Source organism: Triticum aestivum, chromosome 2A, assembly GCF_018294505.1.
Source record: "Triticum aestivum cultivar Chinese Spring chromosome 2A, IWGSC CS RefSeq v2.1, whole genome shotgun sequence".
NCBI lineage: Eukaryota > Viridiplantae > Streptophyta > Magnoliopsida > Poales > Poaceae > Triticum > Triticum aestivum.
The window spans coordinates 64,700,254-64,709,518 of record NC_057797.1 but is presented as its reverse complement, the minus strand read 5'-3'; the positions used below and the strand labels follow the sequence as shown (position 1 = coordinate 64,709,518).

The 9,265-nt window shown below is 44.9% G+C and overlaps 1 pseudogene; it reads left to right on the top strand.

Moving 5' to 3' along the window:
• Positions 1–2,113: 2,113 nt before the first annotated feature.
• LOC123187498 (peroxidase 1-like) lies at positions 2,114–3,409 on the top strand (annotated as a pseudogene).
• The last annotated feature ends 5,856 nt before the right edge of the window (positions 3,410–9,265 follow it).

The following is a 9,265-nucleotide window of genomic DNA, read 5'->3' as shown; positions in this document are numbered from 1 at the left end:
AAAGATGAAACTCATGGGCACTAGCACCCATGGTTTATTGATATAGGAGAAGCATCCCTTGTGAGAAACCAGAAATTCATCCCCGACGTGGCTCGAACCCTGGTTGCTGGAGACGCCACTGCGCTCCCTTGCCACTAGGCTATAGCCTAGTTCTCATTATTATTACTTTTGAAACGGCGGCATAATATTTGCCTCATCTATTAAATAAGAAGAAGTTAGAGGTTTACAAGTAACTCGATATCATGTCCTGACAATTACTCACTCAACACAATAAGCCCTAGGTGTTTAGCACCCGTGGTAACACAAATTCTAGCCTCATCAACAATTAAGCGCAACAACGATGGGGGCGGCGCACTCTTGTGTCAGAAGGCCCTAGCATTCCTCTCATTCCAGAGGGTCCATTAGACAAGCATGGTTAGGGACGTCCTCGCACGTCTATTCGCGGTTCTAGCATCTGTCCTCTTGTCTCACCAAAGCCAACATCGAGTCCTCGTTGTGCCAAGTCAAAGTGTCATCGTGAGGAAGGCCAAATTTCTCAAGGACCAAACGCCAGAGTCGAAGGAGAAGCAACATTTATAGAAAAGATGCGGTCTGGCTTCCTGCTCTCTCTTGCACAGTGGGCAAAGCCCATAGTTTGCCCATCCCATCTTCTCCAAGCAATTGGCCGTCCAAATCCGATCTTGGATCGCGAGCCAAGAAAAGAACTTGACTTTTGGTGGAGCCCAAACCTTCCATATCATGCGATCCATTGGGTAAAGAGTAATCCCAAGAAATTGTGCTTTTATATGCAGTGGATGCCGAATATATTCCATCATTCGAGTGCTTCCAGCGAATGTCATCCTCCACAAGTTCATCAAGAGGGAACTCATGCACAAGCATCCAAATAGTAAAAAACTGCCAAATGTGGGCAGCAAAGATGATACTGTTTCGTTTGATCTTGAGGATCTAAGCGTTATCTTTAAGGGCTTCGCGCACCTTACAATTCTTCTTTCTCAAGGCTTCAAGAATGAGCGGCGCAATGCCCTTAGGCCTATGGCCAAGGAGCCATGGGGAGTCCCAAAATGGTGTCTTCGCGCCATTGCCCACAATGATAGTGGTGGAAGCATATAAAAAATCTAGGTCCTACTAGGTGCATGGATTTCCAAGCCCCACCCACAACTTGTTAGGCTCTTTCCATTCATACCACGGCCAACAAAGGCCCAGAGCTCTCGTAAATTTGGCAATGTTGAGGACGACAAGGCCACTGTACTCATTGGGATAGCATACAATCTTCCAGTTGACCTTACACTCGGCACCTGTCGTCTTGTCAGAGCCAGACCAAAGAAAATCCCGCTCAATTTTGTTGAGGTTTTGGAGAGTGCTCGGTTGGACGATGAGAGGTGTGATGGAGTACACCGCTTGGGAGGAAACAACCGACTTAACAAGCAATGTTCGACCAATTGTAGTTATAGTTTCTGGGAAAAAAATACACACGGTAATGCCGCCTCAACTTCCGTTGTTCATCCTGCCCATGCTTCAGAAACTCAAATCTAACCAGCAATTCTTCGGAGGCAAGGAAGCCTAAGAAAATGCATCTGGCCTACAGATCGGGCCACGTTACGGCCGGCCTAAACGTCCGTCGGTGCTGGCCTGCGGCTGTGCGGCCTCAGTTCTGCCTCAACATTCCCACCGTGCGTTTGAGAAGCCAGGCTTATCTCTCAGTACTGTCTCAGCTGCCGAATTATCTCGTGTTGGCCGAAGGCGACGGGAGCGCAAGATGACTGCGCACCGGTCAAAACGAGCGTGAATCGCCTTGGAACAACGCCGACTCCCCACCACTATTCGTACGTAAGGCCAAATGGTTGGTGTCCACGCACACATGGCTCCAGGCGCCCGCTAGCATGGAAATGATGAAAAAAGAGAGATCGTTCCATGTTTTGCCGATTTTTGCGTGATAAACGCCAAGAGAGATCGCTCAAGTTGGCCCTGTTGCAAGGAAAATTCAGGTGTTGGTGTTGGCGGTAGCGGCTCAAGCTGGAAGCTGCCTTGAATACGCCAAGAGAGATCGCTCAAGCAGGAAGCTCGCGGTATACCCGATCGAACAGGTGTCAGAGACTAACGTTGGACTAATGGGACCTAAATTTTGGATGAGCTGACCGGGATCGATCTGCAGGTGCACGTGAGCTAAATCTTTGTCTATAAATATGCATGCGATGCACCACTCTCTTGCACAATCCACTAAGCACCACCACTCCACCACCACCAGGTAGCTAGTAAGCCGGCGTAGCTTTGCTCTTGTAGCTAGCTAGCTAACCATGGCCGCCTCTGCCTCTTACCTTTCTCTGGTGGTGCTCGTGGCTCTGGCCGCCGTGGTGTCGGGGCAGCTGTCGCCGACGTTCTACGACACATCCTGCACAAGGGCCCTGGCCACCATCAAGAGCGGCGTCATGGCCGCCGTGAGCAGCGATCCTCGGATGGGCGCGTCGCTGCTCCGGCTGCACTTCCACGACTGCTTCGTCCAAGTAAGTTGGCCACATGCATGCATAGCCCGATAGCCGTCACGTACCCTGTTTTGTATAGGTTTTGCTTACTAAACACTATAAGCATGTGATGTGCAGGGCTGTGACGCGTCTGTTCTGCTGTCTGGCATGGAACAAAACGCTATCCCGAACAACGGGTCACTGCGGGGTTTCGGCGTCATCGACAGCATCAAGACACAGATCGAGGCCATCTGCGCCCAGACCGTCTCCTGCGCCGACATCCTCACTGTCGCTGCCCGTGACTCCGTCGTCGCCGTAAGAATATCATCTTACGATCGTGTACATCATCGATTGGATGCCATCGTTAACCGTTTGCTTCGTATCCTTCGCGTGCAGCTCGGAGGGCCATCATGGAAGTCCCTCTGGGAAGAAGGGATTCCATAGATGCAAACGAGGCGGCGGCAAACAGCGACCTCCCAGGCCCTACATCTAGCCGGTCAGATCTTGAGCTGGCATTCAGCAACAAGGGCCTCCTTACGGTCGACATGGTGGCCCTCTCCGGCGCGCACACCATCGGCCAGGCGCAGTGCGGGACCTTCAAGGACAGGATCTACAACGAGACTAACATCGACACGACCTTCGCCACATCTCTCCGGGCCAACTGCCCCCGGTCCAACGGTGACGGCAGCCTGGCGAACCTGGACACGACCACGGCCAACACGCTCCACAACGCCTACTACACCAACCTCATGTCACAGAAGGGGCTCCTGCACTCGGACCAGGTGCTGTTCAACAACGACACCACCGACAACACCGTCCGGAACTTCGCGTCCAACCCGGCGGCGTTCAGCAGCGCGTTCACGACGGCCATGATCAAGATGGGCAACATCGCGCCGAAGATGGGGACGCAAGGGCAGATCAGGCTTAGCTGCTCCAGGGTGAACTCGTGATTGAATGACGAGCTACTACCTAATAGTCGGCAGCGCTCGCCAGCACGACACCTGATGAATGAATAAGGCCACAGAACCAATAGCCAATATAAATACCAGCACTTGAAATGTGTATTTTATGTACGAGCAGCAGCAAATCATGCATGCATCCACATATTGTGTAACGATCGAATTCCCACTTTCTAATGCAAAGGCATGGAGAATTACTATCAATCCTACTTATAGTTGTATACATAATAATGAGATATAAACTTCTCCTTTTACATTTGGCATGACGTGGGCACGGAGAACTACTATCAATCGTAACACTTGTATACATAGTGAAGATATACACTTCTCTTTCGACATTTGGCAGGAGCTAGCCGTGCTCGATTATTTTAGGAGAAAACTTTTATTTTTCAATGTTAGGAGAAAACTCCAGCATGTGCACTATCGTATGCGCTGCGCTCCCGATTCCTATATATCACCCATTGCGGAAGAAAGAAGCGCCTCATCGGTGCAAAATGTTTTTGTTTTTTCTTTTTCCATTTGTCCCGTGTTCTTTCTTCTCCGTGGTTCTCAATATTCTCCCATTTCCCTTTTCATTTTTGTTTTTTAAGATAAAATATGTAAAAAAAATTCCAAAATTACGTGAAAACCTGTCTTCAAAGCTTGAGTAGGGCGTTTCGGTGCCCTGCACCTGGTTAGAAAAAAAATCGTAACAAATTCAAACAATAATCAAAAAATTCCGCAATTTTTTTGTGCGGTAGAAAATTTGATGCGTGAGGCCCGCTCCACATTTCAAGTCATTTGGACAGCTAAGCAGCTCTCAGCAAAAAAGACAAATCGGGTCAAAACAGTACATGAACAGTAAACATTTTTACAGACCCCCCTTTTTTTGAGAGCTTCTCAGATGTTCAAATAATTTGAAAATTGGAGCGTATACCTCATGCATCAAATTGTTTACCACAGAAAAAAGGATTTTTTTAATTTTTCTAGCATTTTTTTGATTTTTTTCGTTAGCGCGGGTGCAGATGAGCTCGGGTGCAGAGATGGATTTTCAGTCTTTGAAAAGATTAATATATACTTTCTTTCTAGCCAAGTTTTTTTGTGGGGAATTTTCTTGCCAAATAATAATGCAGATAAGTTTTATGAAAAGCCAAACTTTGCAAACATTGACCAAATTCATATAAAAACTATCGACAATTACAGTACCAAAGGATTTGTCATGAAATATATTTTTGTATGTTATGTATTCAGTATTGTAAATGTTCTTATTTTACTATAACTCATTGAGTTGGACTTTGGAAAACAAATATATGCACCACAATTTGGCGAGGACGGACTATATGAATTTTTCTCTATGTAGCGAACAATTTTAAAATATGAGATGCACATGTTTTAAAATTTCATAAACGTTTATTTACAGTTGCATGAATATTCATTATATATTTAAATTTCCTCCATTAATAAAAATAATTGTTTCCATTAATAGAAAACCAGTGATTACTTTTGTAATATATATATGAATTACTGGGCCAGAGTGGTCAGTCTAATCTCACACGGTATCAACGTTTCCCCAAATTTTGCAAACCTTCTCTCTCAATTTTTTTTTTCTTGCAAGCCGCACTACACAAGAATCCTGTGTCCTGCATAGTTGGGTCGGTCCACTATCAGGTCATTTTTCATTTTCATTTTCTTTACTCCTCCTTTTCGCTTTTTTCACTATTTACTCCACTTATTGATTTTATTTTTTAAATATTTGATATAGCTTTGTCTTTTTTATCATCGTATATGATTTTGCATGTAAACCATTTTTTAGAAGTAACAAATATTTGTTTTCAAATATATGCATATTTTAGTCTAAAACACATAATCATCGTTTTGAGATATATTGAATTTATGTAGTCATGAATGTTAGCTTCGAAGTACATGAAATTTTAAAATTAATAAAAGCTAGTTTTTCGTACAAAAAAGAATTACGCAAAGAAATCATCCAATTCTACTCCACGCTCTCGTGAGGTTATCTATGAGGTTTAGGTTTCTAGTTGAAAACAGACTCGGATGAATGTTGAGTTCTACGCTTCTATTTGGATAGTGGGTTTGGGTAAGTTTTCACCGATCACCCCAGTCGAGCAACAAGGGTCACCATTGAAGTTGTATCGTGTAGACAAATTGTAATCGAGGCTACATCCCTCAAAGGGACAAGGCCACAGTATGGAGTAGTGGCCGAACAAGGTCAAACCAATAACGTTGTGTGATCTCGCAAGTATACGTCAACCCGTTAAATCGCTGCCATATACGCCCATTGTTACAAATGCCGACTGTGACGCTTGCTAGCATTATGGCACCCCAATTTACGTTGTTATTTGTACTAGAACAACATTGAGGCATCCTGGAGCACCTGTTATGAAAGACGACCCTACATCATCACGTCTCCTCACCCTCCTCAATGCCCTCTCTCCTCCCACTTGCAGCCCTTCATTGTCCCATGGAGAAGCACTACGAGAGGTCATGGGCGTTTATGAAAGTTGAGCAGGGTAACTAAGGCCAAAATAGATTTTGAAAATAGGTGGGAAAACTGAAAAAGTTATTATATTAGGTTTAGTTTCAGAAAATTTTGTGAAACAGAACCAGAGGGAGTACGAAGAGGAGTCTACCTCTTGCCCCCCAAAAGTGGTGCTACGCTACACAGAATCGCAGGTTTGAGCCACCCTATGATCAATAGGCCTCTTCTGTCCTCCGTAGTTATACTTGGGGGTCATGGGGCCATAACTCCTCGAGTGGTTCTTTTGTCAGGTAAAGCGTCGATGATTTATGTCTAATATGATGCGACAAGCGAAAGCAAATATTGTGAAGAAAAATGAGGTGAAAGAAAGAGCAAGTAGCTTGGTGATGTGAAGAAAATGGTGTATCAAGACAAAGGTGTGCGTTACATAGACCCGACGATCGTGAGAAAAAGTTGTATCCAACTAAACAGATTTTTTTAGTTTAGTTGTTCGACTCAACTAAGAAGATTTTGAAAAAAGAAAGTATTACAATTTGTCTTTCACACCACTCCAAATTCAGGACCCACCTCATAGATCACGAAATGGTGTAAAAAGTACTCCCTCTGTAAATTTTTATAAGTCGTTTTAGCTCATTATTAGTGAGCAGGTAGTAGAAAACCTTTCCTAAATGGAGTAAAAGCTGAAACGAAGAAAATTGAAATTACTCACATTTCTATTTATTATACTCCCTCCATTTTTGTATACAAGGCCACAGACCCATATTACAGATACCAAGGTAAAAATCAATACAATGTTTAAGTCAATGTTGCAAGCTAGCTTGTCACCTTGTTTGTCGTGTTAATTAATGTAGTTTTTCTCTCCCACGCACAACAAGCCAACCCTCTTACTTCTCGTTGGTTGATTAATGTTGGGAATGCAAGCCAACCTTCTCACTCCCGCATTCACACAAGGGATATTAATGTTCTTGGGTGCTACTACGAGACAAACGCCATCAATTTTGCCTCGATTAATGTTAGTGGCCTTGTATAGTTGCAAATTGTAATTTTGATAATGACATTGTATACAAAAATGAAGGGAGTATTAGGTTTAGTTGCAAAACCAAAAGCTTGAGGACCATCTAGAATTGGCGCCATCGAGAACACTACTATGTAGTCCAAGAAATTAAACTTGCCGTCATATCCAGCTTGGGACAAGCAAAAAGACAACTGCCGTAATACCTTTGTCGAAATCTGCCGACGTATACCTGTATGAAAGGGTTCTCCTTGGTAATCATGCAAGTAGGTTTTTTTTAGACAATCGCGCGAAGTTTATTTAACCGGACCCAAAGTTTATAGGTACAAAAGAAATATCACCGGGGTGCCCTAATCAAACATGGCCGCCCACCCCTAACCTTAAGACATGCTTCGCTAGATTGTGAGTCTCGAAATTCGAACTTCTAAACTCATGGCAAAAGTTACAAGTTGTAAAAGAAAAGTTATGATCCATGATTTCATGTATAACAGCTCCATATCTTGCCTTGTTCCCCTGCTTGAGATCATCCAAAACCACCTTACAATCTGAAGCAACATGTATCCATTGAAGATTGAGAACATCAGCAAGGGCTAGAGCCTCCCGCACAGCTAGGGCTTCTAAAGTTTGTGGATCACATATTCCCTTGATAACTATAGCCGATGCCCCCTGAAACGTACCATCGTGATCCCGGCATATAGCAGCCGCAACTCCTCGTCACCGATTGGTTGCAACCACAGCATCGTCTTGCTTTCCAAACAGCCCATAACGTTACTACTAGAGGAACAAGATCCTTTTAGGATAGTACATCATTCATTGCAAGAAGCCGGTTCTTCGCATTAGGATCCCTGTTATGGCTCACGACTTCCGTCAGAGAATTTTCAACTAAGGATGATATGCATCTTGACGTAGTACAATCTAGCAGGGCATGCCTCCATGAATCCTCACACCCACATAAGGCGCATAAGTGGGACGTGGACATATTTCGATGTTGGAGAAGATCCGCTGTCGACATCGAATGTCTTGCTAGCCGCCATATAAAAACTTTCATTTTAGATGGAACCCTAGTGTGCCACAACGCTGTCCAAGCATTAGAGCTTTCCCTCAAATCTGACGCCCCTGCATGCTCATATAGCCAATTTTCTCGGTGCTACTTCTTGTTCAATATCATTCTATAAGCCGATCTGCCAGAGAAAATACCATGCCGCTCGCCAGACCAAGCCCAGAAGTCCTCCACCGACCTCGTGCAGAGTGGGAGGGCCATAATAGCATCCGCGTCGACGGGTAAAAACGTAGCATGAATCAGCTCCTCTCGCCAAGACGCTGATGTGTTATCGATTAGTTCGGCTCCTAGCGTTGGTGAATTTACCGATAGCGAAGTGATCGGTCGCAAAGGGCCTATTCTAGGAAGCCAGTTGGTCTCCCAGATATTAGTGTTGTGGCCATTCCCAATCCTCTTGATAATGCCTTGCTTAAAAATGTCCCTTCCATCAAGCATAGCTCGCTGTCGGTGTCAAAACCGGCGGATCTCGGGTAGGGGGTCCCGAACTATGCGTCTAGGCCGGATGGTAACAGGAGGCAGGGGACACGATGTTTTACCCAGGTTCGGGCCCTCTTGATGGAGGTAAAACCCTACGTCCTGCTTGATTGATATTGATGATATGGGTAGTACAAGAGTAGATCTACCACGAGATCGAAGAGGCTAAACCCTAGAAGCTAGCCCATGGTATGATTGTATGTTGTGGTTGTTTTCCTATGGACTAAAACCCTTCGGTTTATATAGACACCCGAGAGGGTTAGGGTTACACAAGGTCGGTTACAAAGGAGGAGATATCCATATCCGTATTGCCTAGCTTGCCTTCCACGCCAAGTAGAGTCCCATCCGGACACGAGACGAAGTCTTCAATCTTGTATCTTCATAGTCCAACAGTCCGGCCAATAGAGATAGTCCGGCTGTCCGGAGACCCCCTAATCCAGGACTCCCTCAGTAGCCCCTGAACCAGGCTTCAATGACGATGAGTCCGGCGCGCGGTATTGTCTTCGGCATTGCAAGGCGGGTTCCTTCTCTGAATACATCACAGAAGAATTTGAAAACGAGGATAGTGTCCGACTCTGCAAAATAAGTTCCATATACCACCGTAGAGAGAATAATATTTTTGCAATTCTAATTTGCTGACTTGTTTTGGCAGCATGACGTTATGTCATGGCCCGGTGATTATTCGAACCATTTTTCTTCAACCAGCTCCACACATAATGCGAGGCGGTTTCTTGACACGTCTTGTCAAAGCAGAGATCGTGTTCCCCCAATTACGGGATTCTCGTTAATGCGGTCGTGGGTAACCCAACAGATGGAGAATGA